The sequence below is a fragment of the Ambystoma mexicanum genome, chromosome 5q (assembly GCF_040938575.1).
Source record: "Ambystoma mexicanum isolate Mex_15411 chromosome 5q, UKY_AmexF1_1, whole genome shotgun sequence".
Lineage (NCBI taxonomy): Eukaryota > Metazoa > Chordata > Amphibia > Caudata > Ambystomatidae > Ambystoma > Ambystoma mexicanum.
The window spans coordinates 112,419,082-112,437,018 of NC_090933.1; positions in this window are offsets into that span (position 1 = coordinate 112,419,082).

Here is a 17,937-nt window from a genome sequence, read left to right on the forward strand (position 1 = left end):
CCGGGGTGTCCGTTTATGGCGGTGTCATGGGACCACTCTAAGGCAAGATTGTGGGTTTCAGTAGTGGGTAGTACTAATCTGTCCTGCACAAAGGGTAACCCATCATGATAAACAGGGTCCCATTCCGACAGCTTGTCAGGGTGTTGGGACACCCAGGTACGGATAGATGCCAACAGGGATAGGGGTGGGGTACAAAGGCAAACAATATTCCTCTAGTCTAATAGAGTCTCAGGGAATACAGGTAAGGAAATGCCCCCAGGGGAATGGGACAATGCATCGGCTTTTCCTTGAGCGGTACCAGAGCGATGCTTGATCTGAAAGTCGTAAGCCGCAAAAAAAGGTGCCACCTAACCTGTCTACTGTTAACACACTTGAGGGAGGCTAGGTCTTGGAGGTTCTGGTGGTCCGTAAACACAATTGTTCGGTGTTTCGCACCCAAGAGATGGTGTCGCCAAACTTGAAAGGCGTCCTTTAACGCTAACAACTCTTTTTCTGTTAATGTATAGTGACTTTCAGTGGGGGTGAATTTGTGAGAATAAAATGCCACGGGATGTAGCCAGCCTGAGGTGGGGCATGCTTGGGATAGTACTGACCCTAGAGCAAACGAGGAGGCATCTGCCTCGAAAACAAATGGTATCTCCGGGTCGGGGTGTTGTAGGACCGGGGCAGTGGTAAAGGCAGTTTTCAAATGTGTCAAAGGCCTTCTGGTGCTCCTCCAACCAGAGGTAGGGTGCATAGGGGTTGGTCAAAGCAATGAGAGGTGCCACAATGGAAGAGAACCTGAAAATGAAATGCCTGTAAAAGTTGGCAAAACCCAAGAATGATTGCAGGGCTTTGAGGGTAAGTGGTGCCGGCCAGTCCAGACTTAGGACTGGTTCATAGCCAACCCACCCGGCGTGATATGGAAACCCAGGAACTCAACCTTGTCTACGTGGAATTGGCATGTCTCGGGCTTCGCAAAGAGGGAATGCTTACATAACCGGGACAGTACTTTGCGAACATGCATCACGTGTTCCTCCAAATTCCAGGAGTATATGAGGATGTCGTGTAAATAGACAACCATGAACACGTCCAGTATGTCGCCTTACGACTTCATTCATGAAACGTTGAAACGTGGCCGGGCATTTCACAGCCCGAATGGCATGACCGTGTATTCGTATAGCCCATAGCGGGTACAGAATGCGGTTTTCCATTCGTCCCCCTTTCGGACGGGAACCCAATTGTAGGCCCCCCTAAGATCCAGTTTAGTGTACACTGAAGCATGTGTTAGGCGATCAAGTAATGGAGTAATGAGGGGTATCGGGTAGCGATTCTTTTTTGTGATGGCGTTAAGCCAGCGATAGTCCACACATGGACGGAGATCGCCTTTTTTCTTGGGAACAAAGAAGATTGGACTGGCTGCAGGTGACTAACAAGGACGTATGTGACCCAAGCTTAGGGATTTCTGTACATAGGTCTTTAATGCTTGCTCTGCGGAAGGGGAAAGGGAATAAATGTGGCCAGTAGGTATGGTGGAGTCGGGAAGCAGGTCTATGGGACAGTCGTATGGGCGGTGTGGAGGGAGGACCTCAGAGGACCCTTGTTAGGGAGAATTCTCTGTTTAGGCTGAATTTCCTAACCTAGTGAGTCCCCCAGCAGGTTTGCTGGATTTTTGGGGTTTATTTTTTTTCTCCTGCCAAGAGTGAGACTCTTTTACCCTCACTCTTGGACATTATTTGAGTGTGTTCCTTTGACTCTAGATGTGTTTAATGGGCTATGGGGTCTTTTACTCCATAGGGCTTCATGTGTTTTTGTGATGTGTGTTACACAGCACCCTCAGTGCAGTAACACAGGGGTGTCATAGTGACCCCCCAGTATAGACTCCATACTCTGGGACTGACTACTGTCTCCCAGGGCAAGTAAAGTCACCATTGACTTTACTAGTCTTGAATTCTGAACAGAACCAGTACAAACCATCATATTGTGGATGTACTGGCCGGGGCAATTCGATTGCCCTGGGTCTGTTAGTCGAGGGGGCACGTCTCCGTCCCCCTGATCGAGTTTGGCTGGTGGCAGTGGATACTACTTTTTATACTCAACCGCGAATATTTCTCTATGGGATTTTCCCATTGTTCGAGGCTACTATCTTTATTTATTTAATTACGATAGCCTCGAACATACCGCCGGTTTATTTAATTATTATTAATTCTCTGGTTGGTATTTTTTGCCAAAACTCGGTTCTAAAATGACTTTTGTGTTCTCTTCTGTGACTCCAACCCAAGTCGAGCCCTTTGTTCCACTATTTTGGTGGGCTTCTCCCCAGAAGCCTCCAAAGTGGTGCCACTCTGTCTGGGGTACCTAGGAGGGGTGGAGGGGGATTTAGGCACCCTGGACTGAGTTGCCTAGGCAACTCAAGTCGCACTCCGTCCTGATTGGCCCAAGTGGTGAGCCGGCCGGCTCACCACTTAGCATGTTTGAGTGACAGCTAGGCTGAGTGAATGGGGGTTTTCTGCATAAAAGCAGGGCTTTGGGGACTGGAACTTTAGAAGTCGCCACAGGACCTAAGAATCCGACCAGGGAGAAGCTGAGCCGACCTGCTACGACGACACCACCGGTGGAGCCCTGCTGAACCGTCTCACCACTTTTCCCAACGACAGAGGAGATCTCCCGCCGGAGAGTCTTCTTCCTTTGACTGGTGGGGATAACCAGTTTCACCGTCTTTTTGCCTTCCCGATGCATCTCGTGGCTGCCTTGCCTGTGCCAAGCACCCCGGCAACCGGAATACCACGTTTTACCATGACCACGAAATAAAGGCTAATACCTTTAACCGGAAAACTCCACGGCTGGTTTCTTCCCTGGCAGTGCAACGACCTTCATCTTTCCTCCAAGTCGAGATCTTCTCTTCCTCTGGACGATGCCAAGACTTGCAACCGCTGCCAGGAACAACTGCCACCGCTGGAGGATCCTTCCCACTTAAGGTACCGTATTCCGCCTGGCTTCCCTTGCCACCGACTGTACGGGGTAGATTTAGCCCCCGGCTTACGAACCTGGGTTAGCCTGGGACACCCTGGCTAAACTTTTATGAGCCTCTCTAAACTCTTTTCGAACTCTCTGCAAGACTTTCAAAGCCTAGTGTAACTGTGTGATCTTGGGCACATTTGTGCTCTGCTCTCTCTAAGAGTGGGCCCAGCCTTTGGACTTTGGTTCACCAGCGACTTTTGCTCTTCTGCCTTGCTAAAAGTGTTCCTAAATCTTAGAGTGGTGTATCTTCACATATTCTGCCTTTTTCCCTCCCTTTTTCATGAACTTATTGGAGTGCCATCTATAGTTAAGCGCTCACCTCTGTCTGGAAAAAAGTGGTGTTAACTAAGACTTGTCTGATAAGGAATAAGGGTTGTATATATCATAATAGTAACTGTGTTTAGAGTGTTTTACAAATAAGAGTGCTGGAGTGTTTCAAACAGTGTGTGTTTAAATAAATAATTATATACTTTGATACCAAAGCTCTGGTCAGTGTTTGCTTGTGCTATTGTATCTGGGTACCTATTGTGTATACTTTGCATACTGCCTAATTCTTCTTGAGGGAAGTCTGACTGCTCAGCCACAGCTACCAGGTAAATCTGGGTGGTACAGACTGCTACCAAGTGGGTTTACTGCTAACACCTGTAGTCCTAAATCTTTTGCAGTGTTCCCAAAGGGAACTGCACAGGTTTCTGCCTAACAACCCTTGATAAAAGACCTCCTCATAGTCTCGGTAATCTGCTGGAATGCCCTTAGCGACCATCCCTACCACATGAGAGCCGGTCGGAGAGCCCTTGGCTTCTTCCAGAGAGAGGTGCGCGATAGCACCCAATGCCTGTGATGGCGTTTCATCACCCTGGGACATCAGGAAACAGAAGTTCTGACATCGTTCGGATTCGAAATGTACTCGACCTGATTTCCAGTCAATAAGCGGATTGTGTTCCTTTAACCATGGAATACCCAAGATGAGACCGAACTGTGGCATGGATATCAAATCAAAACTTATTGTCTCTTTATCGGTGGACTGGATTATCAGGTGGAGGGGTGCAGTCTGTTGTTTGATGGGACCAGACACCAGGGCGGTACCATCAACTGCTTGTACGAATTCAGGGCGTGTTTTGTTTACCAAAGGGAGGTTCAGGAACAAGGCCAATGTGATATCGATATAATTCCCTGTGGCCCCTGAATCAATAATGATGGCAACAGGATGTGTGATATCTGGGGTAGGCTGCAGGATAGCCTGCACGACGATGGGTTTGATGCAACCAAACACGGGCACTGAGTCCAGGGAGAAACAAGCAGTGCTCGATCCAGCCCCCGGATCTATGATCGAACTGTCCAAAAAACCTGGTTCCTTGGTTTTGGACGACAAGGACATTCCTTAACAAAATGTCCCTTCAAGCCACAATAGAAACAGGCGTTGTCCACCCTTCTGCGTTCCCTTTCTGTTGAGGTGATTGGGCTGCGGATCCCTGCCACTTGCATGGGCTCCCCAGAAGGATCAGGGGAAGAAGAGTAGGTAGTCGGGGCAGAGGGATTAGAGAACCCGGCTTCGGTTCTACACTTGGTTCGACGAGCATCGACCTGCAGAGCTAAATCCACTAGGTCGGGGAACTGTGTTGGCAAGGAGGGGACAACCAAAAGGGCATCTTTCATGGAGTTGCTAAGCCCCCTATAGAACACCACCGCTTTCTTGCTTTCTGGCCATGAAGGTTCTTCTGACAACTGATTGAAAGGGGTAATAAATTCTATGAGTGTCCCTCTTCCCTGGTTTAAGTCCAATAACTCCAAGTCACGGGACTGGACCTTGTGTCTAGTGTCAAAGAACCGTGACATCTCTGCCACCAGTAGGTCAAAATCGTACAGGGTAGGGCTGTCATTCTCCAAAAGGGGATTGGCTCAGGCAGCTGCTGTGCCTGCCAAATGGGATAACGTAAAAGGTGCTTTAGTGGTGGAGTCAGGAAAAGCCAATGGCCTACACAGGAAATGTAGCTTACATTGATTAAGGAAGGTGCAGAACTTTCTAGGGTCGCCATGGTATCTCTCGGGGGCTGCTAACGGGAATGGAGTGGGGATTACCACGGGGACGGGGTTTTGTACGTTGGGAACTGGGAGTGGAGGGGGCTGTGGTGCTGCGTCCCAGAATTCGGGATCTGCTGGAAGGGAGTGTTGAACACTCTGTATGGAATCAAGACGTTGATGGATGGCAGTGTTGGCCGCGGCCATATTGGCCCTTAGTACTGTGATTGCCTGAACCATAGCGGCCATGGGGTCATCCGTGGAGCACTCCATAATCAACACGACAGGAGGCTTCACAGTCTGTCAAGACTTGATTGTCGTGAAGATTAGAGAGACCTCCGTCCACAAGTACCACACAGAGAGAAAATAACACCACTCTCTGTGCAATCTTTAAGGCCACAGGTGGGCGATGCTGGAACCCAGAACCATGGAACACTGGAAACCCAGAGGCCGCTGTAAAGCAAATGGTAATTAGCACCAAACAATCACAGTAACCAAGACAGTACATAAGAAGGGTTGTGTGACTGGCTTACCTAGTAATGAAAACCACAATTGTGTTCACCATGCACTCCTTTTGATGATGTTTGTGTATTTGGATAAATGTTAAATAGCACAATAGTGCTTTTAGGACAATTTAAGGTGCAGGGGAGATAACAGTCAACCCTGGCATATGGGTTGTAAAATATACGAAAACAAAGTAAGTTCCTAATAGAGGAACTCCCGTCCCCTGCACACTTTCACTAGCTCAAATAGAGCCCAATTATTAATATGACTTAGATACACCAAATATGTGTGTACATAATTTGCAATACTTATTATTTAGTTTAAAGCACAAAAAAACATTTTAGTATTCAATGAAGAATCTCCTCACATAAATTGTAGGTATTTCCAGTTTCTTTAATTTTCAATAATTCATAGTTGGCCCAACGCGTTTCGGGAAGTTCATCTCTTCTTCAGGGGCATATTGAACAAAATGTATCACATCTAAAGGGAAATGTCAACAAAACATGTAATTATCTATATGATAATATATATTCAAAGTCAATCATAATTCAATATATTGTATGCACATGCATTCTCATCAGGAAAGAATCCAATATACTGTTGGCTTAGGTAAATATCATTAAAGTAAACATATTCACTCAGTTATTCAACTATAAAGTTGTTCGGTCTATTCTATCCTAGACAATCAGGTGTGTCCAATGATCAATATACCAAATTCAAAGTTTCAAGTAGTAGATAGTCTATATATATTTAAAAAAAAAAAATGTTTTAAAAAAAAAGGCATTCAATTGTCTGACCGCTAAATGGCGGTGTAATAGAGGCATTCAAGTAGGAGATATCATTGTCATTGTCGGTAGTTGACAAGAAAAAGAGTGGTTCATTCATAAATAGAGGGCTATTAATCAATGATTATTCATGTTGAGAGATATGAGGTGGGCTGTATCTTTACAAAAGAATATTAGTCTCAAAAGGTTTTTGTGCTTACCCTTATGGTAAGGAAAGTAGTCACCGTGAAGGTAGAATGGCAACAATCTCAACCCGGAGCATCCGGCAGAACACGAGATGCTGTGACTTCTCAGTCGTCTGGGTCGTACTCTAATGTTTAAAATGTGTAGAAAAAGGCGTTAGAGCCCGATCGTGTAGTTTAAGGAAGCAAGGTAGTGCAGAGGAGGATCTGCTTACCTTCTCAGTCCGGCAAGAAAGGAGAAATTGCGTGTCCGTTCCCGTGCTCGTAGTAAGAGTACCGGGCGGCACACTGAAGTAATGGCGCTTGACTATGACGTCACCGCACAGTTTCGTCAGGTGACGTCACTATTGTAAACAAAAAATCGGGAAGAGTAGTGTACGTTAGTGGCGAGTGCAAAAAAACATACGAAGGTAGAAAATATATTAAGAATGTATGGAAGTGATCAAGTTCTGAAAGGTAGGTAAGACGTCAGAGCGGACGGACGTCTTGGGATAGAAAGTCACAGTAGAGTACTACTCATTAGACTTTGCAGTAATCTTTGGGTGACACAGTGTTAAGAGGCAGTTGCTATCATTTGCGAATCTGTCTGGGTCTTACGCAGCCAGAATTCCACAATTCTATCCAAATGCGGCTTAGATGTAGACTAATGTTCTTGACTTCCTCCAGGTGTGGCGGAAAGCTAACATTTAAAAGTCTGTCTAAGTGTGGCACATGCAAGCATTTACACTCTAGATGTAGGTTAATGATAATGAAGAGTGGTCGGTGTCAAGACTTGATTGTCGTGAAGATTAGAGAGACCTCCGCCCACAAGTACCACACAGAGAGAAAATAACACCACTCTCTGTGCAATCTTTTAGGCCACAGGTATGAGATGCTGGAACCTGGAACCACGGAACACTGGAAACCCCGAGGCCGCTGTAAAGCAAATGGTAATTAGCACCAAACAATCACAGTAACCAAGACAGTATATAAGAAGGGTTGTGTGACTGGCTTACCTAGTAATGGCAGTAAGGTCAGTGCTAACCACACAGGGCTTAGGGAATGGATCGGTGGGGGGCACATGAGCAGCACCCTCAGATAGAGGTAAGGGTGAGTTTGGAGTGCTCACTGCGGTGTTTAGCAAACACGATTTGGTCCACCTGTAGTTGACTTGGGAAGAAGCAAGGAAGTCCGTGAAACAATCCTGAGGTCTATCAATGATGATCAAAGTCCAGATTCAGAATGCCAAAACAGAAGGGAAATCCAAAAGGAGTCTGTGATGCAAATCCGAGGTCGTAAGGTCTGTAAAACAAGATCAAGTAGTAAACGCCGAACAGAGGTCCAAGAAAACAGCTGTGAAGCAACGAGCAGAACGCGACGCACTGCTTTAATACCGATCGCTTCCTTGTCACGTGACGCGCAACAGCATCACGTGAACGGGGACTTGAAACACGTGATCGGGAACCAACTGTCACGTGACACGTACGCAATCGTCTGTGATTGCCATCCCCAATGCGCCATGGTAACTGCCACTGAAGGAATGGGTACAGCCGGGATTGTGCATGGCGCCTGCCGTGCCGTAAATCGGTTTATCGCCCCAGAGGGACATGGGAAACCAGCTGCTCACGTGACCCCCGTCCTATGTTGAGTATTAGAGGGGGAGAAGCGGGACATGGGCGCGCTGTGGGGAACCTAGGGACTGCAGAGACATGTGTAGGAGTGGGGTGCATGACAGAGGGGTGTGTGACAGTCGGGCTTTCCGGAGTAAAGTAATTGCTCTACTCCCCACCTGTGCCACACTTACATTTTAGTTGCTGCTGGTTGACGGCTGGTCACTGGCTTCACTGGCTTCCCCTGCGGACACCTGCTGACACTTTCTGGAGCCGCCTCTGTTGGAGCCCCCCTTTGCCTTGGGGCCCTTAGTCGCGGGGGCTGCCGGGCAGAGGGCTGCTCTGGGGAGGCCCGTTAAAAGGAGCTAACTAGCCAATCATGGCTTGGGAGGAGGGAGGGAAGGGGAAGGAGGGTCGGCTTTGAAGTGTCCTCACCTAGCGGCACCTCAATGGTAATCAGGTGGAGGTGAGAGGGCTGGGAGGTGGGAGGGATCAGGAAGGGGAATGGAAGCAGGGGTGGGAAGGAGAGACAACAGTGATGAAAGAGTGTGTGCCTGCAAGATTTTACAAAAATTAAGGCCCAGGAGGGTCTCAGGCAGCAATAACTCACCTGCTACAGCACGCCAAAAGTGGCGACGAATGAGCCGAGCGGGCCGTTAGGCCAGGAAGCACTGTGAGCGGCCAGCCAATCGGGGGAGGTGGGAGGGCTGGGAGGAAGGAGGGATCAGGAAGAGGAATGGAAGCAGGGGTGGGAGGGAGGGACAACGGCGCAGAAAGCCTGTGTGCGTGCAAGATTTTACAAAAATTAAGGCCCAAGAGGGTCTCAGGCAGCAATACTCATCTGGTACAGCACCCCAAAAGTGGCGACGAAGGAGCAGAGTCGGCCGTTAGGCCAGGAAGCACTGTAAGCGGCCAGCCAATCAGGGGAGGTGGTAGGGCTGGGATGCAGGAGTGATCAGGAAGAGGAATGGAAGCAGGGGTGGGAGGGAGAGACAACGGCGCTGAAAGCGCGTGTGCCCGCAAGATTTTGCAAAAATTAAGGCCCAGGAGTGTCATGTCCCATTTACATTGTTATAACAAGAGCACCATGTCGTAGTTAGTCTTCTTTCTATTGCACTGTATCTAGTGGGCTGTTTCCCACGTGTTCATAAGTAGGCGGGGTTACCGCCAGGAGTTCAGTTAATGCTACGATTAAAGAAGGTTAAGATGCATTACATCAGGCTCCGTGATTTATTGAGATTCATTCATTTACTTGCAATTGCATCCGTCAGCATGGTATGATGTTTGTCTAAAGCTAACAAGGATGGTGTTAGGCAACAATAACTCACCTGCTACAGCACGCCAAAAGTGGCGATGAAGGAGCAGAGCGGGCCATTAGGCCAGGAAGCCCTCTAAGCTGCCAGCCAATCAGGGGAGGTGGGAGGGCTGGGAGGCGGGAGGGATCAGGAAGAGGAATGGAAGCAGGGGTGGTAGGGAGAGACAATGGCGCTGAAAGCGCGTGTGCCCGCAAGATTTTACAAAGATTAAGGCCCAGGAGGGTTTCAGGCAGCAATAACTCACATGCTACAGCACGCCAAACATGGCGACAAAGGAGCAGAGCGGGCTGTTAGGCCAGGAAGCACTGTAAACGGCCAGCCAATCAGGGAGTTGGGAGGGCTGGGAGGTGGGAGGGATCAGGAAGAGGAAAGGAAGCAGATATGGGAGAGAGAGACAACGGCGCTGAGAGTGCATGTGCCCGCATGATTTTACAGAAATTAAGGCCCAGGAGGGTCTCAGGCAGCAATAACTCTCCTGCTACAGCACAACAGCATACTAAGTTGTCTAATGTGTGAAGCAAATATCTCCACGATTAGTGCAAGAAGAAGTGGGGAAAGCGGGAAACCCTATTTTGTACCCCTTTGAAGTCTAAATTGCTCAGAAAATAGGCTATTCACTCCCACTCGTCCCCTAAAAATTGACATGCGTTATCCTGATCACATTTTCATTGGACCCGTATTTTCTGAGGATCACGCCTCAGACCTCCCAATTCAACCAGTCAAATGCCTTCATGGCATCAAGCGTGAGAAGCACTGACCTCTGCTTGGATCTATTGACTTCATCTATAATGTGGAGTATCTGCCTTGTATATTATGGTGCATTTCAATTTGGGATGTAACCAGCTAGATCTGGGTCAATGAGAGATGGATGAGTGGATTGGCTTGATGCATTGGGTTAATACTTTGGTATGAATGTTCACATCCAGCATTATTAGAGGGATTGGTCTAGAAGAGAAGCACACATCTCTGCCCAGTTTTGGTATTACAATAATGTGCGATGCTTCCTTTGTTGGTGTTATTTTGGTGTTATTTGGTCTACATGTCTGAAGTAGTTAAGGAGATTGGTTACGTGTAAAAGTAGGGCTATAGCATGTTTTTGATTTAAAAAAGGAATTGAAGCTGTTGGTACAGGGACATGTGTTTAATTCAAGGGAATTGAATGCCTTGAGAACTTCTTCCGATGTTATGTGATTTATTATTTCATTAATCCATTTTTTAGACAGGGTCAGGATCCACATTTCCACAAGATACCTTTCCTATCCAGGGTGACTCGAGGTAGCATAGGCTTTATACAGAGTAGCAGACTACTCTACATAGGCTTCCGGGCTTTCTTATTCACTAGTTTCCACCTGCCCATTCCCTCTTTCAATCGTTTGCATGAAACTTCTGTTTCTCTTTGCCTGCAGGTGTCTGTAACGCTTACCTGGGTCTTCCTGAGGAGCATCGTCAGTGCCCCCCTTTTCCCATGCTGGATTCCTCCCATTTGCTGTGTTTCATACAGTTCCACAAGAGAGGGTCAAGAACCACAGAGGGGAAAAGGTGTATTTGGATTAGTGTGCGGTTTGCTCCCTGGACTTCCCTTCCCTGGGTTTGGACCCTCTACGGCTGTGGGTGACGTGTAATGAGACGGGAAGTTAATGAGGATTGCAACCTTCCTTTACTGTACCCCTCAAATAAGACTTCCCACATTTTCCCCAAATACCTGTGAAAGCTGAGACAAGGAGTAGTACTGAACCTCTGGGGTTGACTCCACTCTGGAGCAATGGAGTCCATCTGTGTAGGCGTGTTTTATCACAGAAGCAGGGAGCCGTCTTAGGCCGAAATAGTTCAATGAAACCTGCACTTGCTTGTGCTTGTTTGTTTGTCGTGTTTATGCAATCCAGTGTGTACTAGTGTGTTCTCAAGGGATTTTGCCAAACCCTGTATATTTTGTCAAAAACCCAATAGGCAGCCTACTACAGAGTAGTTGTCCGGACCGTCAGACCAATCTCACTGGTGGTTCCAGCCTGTCTGGCCCACAGGTGTCCCCACAATCATCCCCAATGAGTGTTGCCCTCTTGAGATACGGGCCTAAGACTCATAGTTTGCTGTGCATGTGGAAAGGTAGATCCGCTAAGATCTTCGTGGAGTTGCTGACAGTGTCTACATAGTGTCGTAAGACAGTGCAATGAAAAACGTGACACTTTCAGGATCTGGTTCAACAAATGAATGTATTAACTGGTCTATTATAGTATAGGTTGTACCAAACGACTATAGGGTCTATGGGATAAACTACAAACAATAAGGATATGTCTCATAAAAATGTGTTAGGGATAGGATATTGTGAAGTGAAGGTTTGCTGCCTAAGTGTAACACATTGGGAGATCAGCAGTTAAATCGTAAAGATCTAAACTTGCTCTTATAAGTCCTTAGCACTCCTTGGGAAACGTTACTTTACAAAGTAATATTCAAAAGAAGTGACCTTTTAGCATCCTGGTTACCCTAAGCTTCAAACACAAAACATTCAAAGTTCGGCCAATAGAAAAGTTCACAAATCCAAGTCTCAAAATGCCCAATCCTGAGCTAGTAAAGCAAACAAACTATCTGGGGATGAGGCTTCAGGCTTTACTCACCCATTGGAACTCTCATCCAGTCTTCCCGCTTTCACACACTCTGGAGACCTCTATCAGGTATCAGCTTCTGCAGTTGTTTGCATCAGCTTCCTTCTTGGAGGCTTTTCACTCAGCCCTTGGCTGCTTCAGTTTGTGCAGAGTTCCTCTCAACACTCTCTACATGCTTTAGGCCTCATCCCAATCTCATGAATATCAATGTTCACGATAGGTTCTCCCCAGGCCTGGGGGTTCAGCAACTTTCATAGTAGATCTCTTCCAGAGTTTTTTTCATCATTCTCTTTAATGGACATTTCTTGCCCCTCGTTAGAGGTCCTTTTCAGGCATATGATATTGAGTCAAGGATTTCTTTAACTGCCGGGCCTCCTTCGTGCCATCCATGCAGTGCAACTCTCCTTGAGCAGTCTGTTCTTTTGTAGGTAGGGTCTCGGTCTCTGAGTTAGCCCTCTCCAGAGCAGCTGTCACAGGTTGCCCAATGCTTAGGTGTGGTGTGTTTTTTCATCGGTGGTTTGGAAGTGCATCTGCTTCCCTACAAACTCCTTCTCTCTTCCTTTTATGTTTCCCCCTACTTTCATAGCGCTTCTGGGGATTTGGCACTCATTTAGGGTCTTCGGAATAGCTAGGCCCATCACGGTTTAAGGTGAAGGGTATTTGGTTGGTATCCGGTGATATAAATGAAAACGATAACAACGAATCACATCGAAAGAAAGTCATGCACATTTTTTTTAAAGGCATTATCCAAAACTTTCCCCAAATATTCTAAGACTGGAGTTTGATTATAAAATGGCACCAATCCTGAAATATGTTGGGGAGCGTGGTTAGTGCCTTGAAAAAAATGTCGTCACTTTCGATGTGATTCGGTGTTATCATTTTCGTTAATTTCACATAGATCCAATTGGTTGCATACTTGTACTACACCTAACAGATAGTTGAATCTTTCTGATGGATTCACTTTACGTTAGGAATTTGGGAGATCTCTCTCACCTGTGTCTTCCACATCTACAAATGCGGCATAGAGCATTGCCACCATCATGAGGTTCTCTAGTTCATGTGTGGGTGTCAGAGTTATGCACGCACCTGGTCATCCAACTGGCTGTGAGTTCGGGAACAATGTTGTTGCTTTCACTCAGACGTCATGCTTGTGTCTTCCAAAAGTATTTTGGCTGGCCTGGGAAGCAGTATTTCAAAAGTCTGAAATGGGTTTAATAGGGTGAACGGAAGGGGGATTAGAGGGGGGCAGTGACAGTATTATGTCACGGCATGCTTCCAGAATGTGAAGGATTGTTTGGCAAAGTTTTCTGTGAATAGGGTTATACTTCTTGTACAGAAATCCCTCATATTATTTCCTTACTGCTTGTATAGGTAGAGATATCCAACACCTTTTTGAGTGCAACACCACAACTGGGTCTTTTGGTTGTAGCCCCAGATAGAAGCTCACTCCCAACAGTCCCAAAATTAGCATAGCCCCATATCTTTTCCAGACCTAGCAAAACGCCTGCTTAGCAGCTCCCTCCACCAAAATAACAAGCTGGGGAGTTCCTACCGCTTACCACACCTGGGGGCGGGGGGTCCCACATTTTGCTCCCTGCTCAAACAGACATAGTTTAGATTACATTTCAGCAATGCTGTCTCTATTTTTCTTGCGGCAAGACTGTCCAACTGGCTCTAGCATCTTCCAGTCTACAATGGAGAACCCATGACTGGTCTACTATGTGCCATGTTTCAAGGTAAGCTATCCTTTCCCTTAAACAGGTTTCTGTATTCAGGCAGACACGTAGCATCGTTCGAATCCTTTAAAATCTTTCCTCCCAGCCCGGCCATAAAGGCATCCCAGTTTTACGAGATGTGTCCCCAGAATCATTTTCTGGGAAGAAATTGGACATAGTCTCAGCTATTGCCTGGCTATGTATCAGATCCATTAACAAGTGGTTTTTCAGATGTCAGGCAGCGCCTGTTCCCCTTTATTTCCCTAGTGAGACCTCTGTGGATACTGTTGCATGTCCCGACCAATGATTGGCCCAACGACTGCATTTGTAGCCGCCTGGACCAGCCATTGGGGGAGGAACATCATATTGATGTGCGAATATGTGCAATGCACATGCGAGAATAACTGAAATTCATGCTCAACCGGGTGTGTGAACATCCAGCCATCAACCAGACCCATTTTCCTAAAAATATTCGTATCCCTGGCCGATGATACTCGCGTTAGGCCATCTACCCCGGGGCTTCATCTGTTCAGGCCAGGATCTGTAACACTGTTTGTGTCTCCTGCAATTACGATTTCCTCTGCTCGCTCTGTTTTCAATGGTATTGTACAAAATTACCTACTCCCCAAAGTTCGACCCCCAAAAGTTCGACCCCCAATTTTTCACATATATATATATATGTGCGGGGGTAAAGTGAATAAAAAATGTATAGGGGTAAGGTGGCACGGGTGCGGGGGGGTCTCCCCCCACTTATATATTTGTGGAAAATTGAAAGAAAAAGAAAATACAGACTTTTGGGAGTCAAAGTTTCGATTCGGTAAAATCACGTAGATCCATTTTCAACACATTCTTGGCCCTTATTTGGTGCTTTTATGAACATTCCGCACAATGGCTTGTCCCCGAATGGCCCTCTAGAAAGAGCTGGCACCTCTCCTGATCACCAATTTCTTTATCAATTATGAACAGCACATCTTTCCGAAGGAGTGTCGCCAACCCCATCCTTTTCCATTTGGTGAAAGACACAAATTACTATGGAAACACTCTCAATGTAAGTTCAGTGGTCGAAGTGGGCGGAAGCGGTGCTCCCATACTTTTTTAAAATTAAGTTTTACTGTTCCTATACTTTTATTTTAAAAAGAAACCATTCTGCAATGGTTTTGTTTTAAAATAAATGTAGGAAGCAGTTGAAGCTTGCACTGCACTGACCGTTGCCTTAAACAGCAGGTGCATTTGTCTGTGGGTTTGTATTGTGCATGGGAGGGGGCGTGGTGATGGGGGTTGTGGGGGGTGGTTTCAGGCCAGCAGGGAACATAGTTCCACTACTTCTTTTCATACACTTCGACCACTGCATAAGTTTGGAGGCAATGTGTCTCCTGGAGGAAGACTTTCTCATGGTTCAACACCCTATACAATCGGGTGCTATTGTGGGGTTTATTAAGACCACATACATTAAGAGGTCGTATTTGTACCATCTGTCAGTATGATATGATATGATATGGCATTTGTAACGCGCCTATACACAAGTGTTTCAAGGCGCGACGAGGCAGGGAGGGGGGAACAAGGGGAAGACAGACAACGATCCTACTAGGCCAGGTGTCATTTAGATCGCGCAAGTGCAGGGGTAGGGGGAAGGGAAAAAGTGCAAGGGGAAGGGGAGGGGGGGAAGTGCAATACAGGGTAAGTAGAATAAAAAATAAATAAATAGGGCCAGCTGGTGGCAAGTGCAAGGTAAGTGCAGACAAGTGCTGGGAAGGGGGGGCTGTAGGGATACAGAGACAGTCCCGCAGTGCAGGGGTTGCCAGGGAGGCAGTGCAAGTGGAGAGTGGCTGGGCCAAGGACCGAGGTCGGTGAGAGTGGCCCAGGTGCAGGTTCAGTGCAGTTTCAGTGAAGAATTTAGCAGGGGAGAGGGAGAGAGAAAGCAGAAGCAAAGAGGAAGGTTTTGAGGTGCTTCCGGAACCGGAGATGGTTCTCCTCAAGTTTCAGGGAGGCAGGAAGGCTGTTCCAGAGGGAGGCCCCTGCCGCAGAGAGAGATCTACCCCCAGCTCGTTGCTTCGAGAAGCGGCTGACCCTGAAGGAGTTGGAGACAGATGAGCGAAGGGCTCGGGAAGGAAGATATTTAGGAAGAGAGAGTTGAAGGTATTTAGGCCCCAGGCCCCAGAAGGCCTTGTTGACAATGCAGAGGGTTTTGAACTTAATCCTCGCAGCCACTGGGAGCCAGTGTAGAGATTTCAGTCCTGGAGAGATACGGTCCCTGGACTTGAGGCCAAGGACAAGTCTCGCAGTCCTGTTCTGGATGAGTTGTAGAGGGCGGAGAGTGGAGGCAGGCAGATTAAGATAGAGGTTGTTACAGTAGTCCAGCTTCGAGAGAACCAGGGCTCAGGAGACAGTGAGCTTCTGGGGGAAGGAGAGGAAGGGAAGAATACCTCTGAGAAGGTGCAGCTGGTAGTGTGACTTCTTAGAGACGTCAGATATATGAGGAGAGAAGGAGAGTGTGGAGTCGAAGATGACCCCGAGGTTTTTTGCCTTACAGGTAGGAGCAGGAAGCGGGCCAAGAGAGGCTGGCCAGAGAGCTGCAGGGAAGGAGGGAGTGGGTGTGCCGATGAGTAGAATCTCAGTCTTACTGGCATTAAGGCAGAGGTGATTGGCGGCACACCATTCCTGGATAGCAGACAGACCGTCAGAGATGAGGGAAGGAGAGAAGGAGGCCGAGGGTAGCCTGAAAATGAGCTGGGTATCGTCCGCATAGCACTGAAAGTTGGGGCAGAGAGCGACGATGCGGTGGGCAAGGAGTGCCAGATACTGGTTGAACAGCCAGGGAGAGAGATTAGATCCCTGGGGGACACCACAGGTAGAGAAAAAGATGTCAGAGAGGAAGGACCCCAGTTGGATCTGGGAGAGTCGATTGGAGCCTGACCAGTGATACCCAGGTTATCACGGAGACGGTCGAGCAGGATGGCATGGTTGACAGTGTCAAAGGCAGAAGAGAGATCGAGCAGAATGAGAACACACGGAGTGTTGGAGTCGAGGTTCGAGAGCAGGTCCTCACGGATGTTCAGGAGAGCAGTTTCCGTGCTTCTGGCAGCTCTGAAGCCAGATTGATGGTCATGAAGACTACCAACAGATTCAGCATGGAGGTTAAGCTGGGAGATGGCCAGTTTCTCCAGGAGCTTGCCCAGGAATGGAGTGATGGAGATTGAGCGATAGTTAGCTGGGCAGGAGGGGTCGGAAGAGGGTTTCTTAAGAAGAGGGTCACAAGGGAGTGCTTAAGGGGGGATGGGAAGACTCCAGAGGCGAAGGAGTGGTTGCAAAAGTCAGCCAGGGCAGGAGCCAGGGAGTCGATGTGGTCCTTGATAGTTTTGGAGGAACAGGGGTGAACCTGTTTAGACGAGACTTTCATAGATCGGACTTGTCTGGAAACCTTGTCAGCAGAAAGAAGGGGAAAGGCAGAGAAGGAGGGAGGAGGGGTGGCTGCAGAAGGGCCTGAGGAAGAGCCGGGAAGAGAGGGAGGGAGGTGATAGGAGGAGAGTGAGGACAGGATGTCCTGAGTTTTAGAGATGAAGTGAGAGGCCAGTGCAGTGCAGAGGGCCTGAGAGGGGACAGGAGAGGTAGAGACTGCAGCAGGACTGGGAAGCTCCTTGCAGATTTTAAAGAGTTCGGCCGAGTTGTTAGATGCCGCAGAGATGCGGGCTTGGATAAGGGCTCTCTTCTTGGTGAGAACGGAGAGACGGTATTGCCTTTGGAGCAGGCGGCAGGCCAGTTTGTCAGAGGATGAACATGAAGCACGCCATTTCCTCTCTGCCACCCTGCACTTGCGTTTTAGGGTGACGAGATCCGAGTCATACCAGGAGTTACATTTGGCTTTGGGCTTCAGGCGGATTCTCATGATAGGGGCAAGGATATCAAGAGTATCAGATATAGCAGAGTGGAGCGTGGAAAGGGCTGTGTCAGGGTGGGAGTCAGCCGAAGGGTGCGGGGGGGGCGAGAAGGTGGCAGCGAAAGCCTCAACTGACACGCGCTTCATGGGTCGGATGACCGAGAAGGTGGGTGGCAGTGATGAGGGTGGCTTTACCTGTGGGGTAGGGAGGGTGAGGTGGGAGGAAAGGAGAAAGTGATCACTCCAGAAGAGAGGAGTGGAGAGAGGGACAGAGAGGGGAAGGGCAGAAGAGATCAGAGCATCAAGAGTGTGCCCTGCAGAATTGGTAGGCCCAGACGGGAGAATAGAGAGTG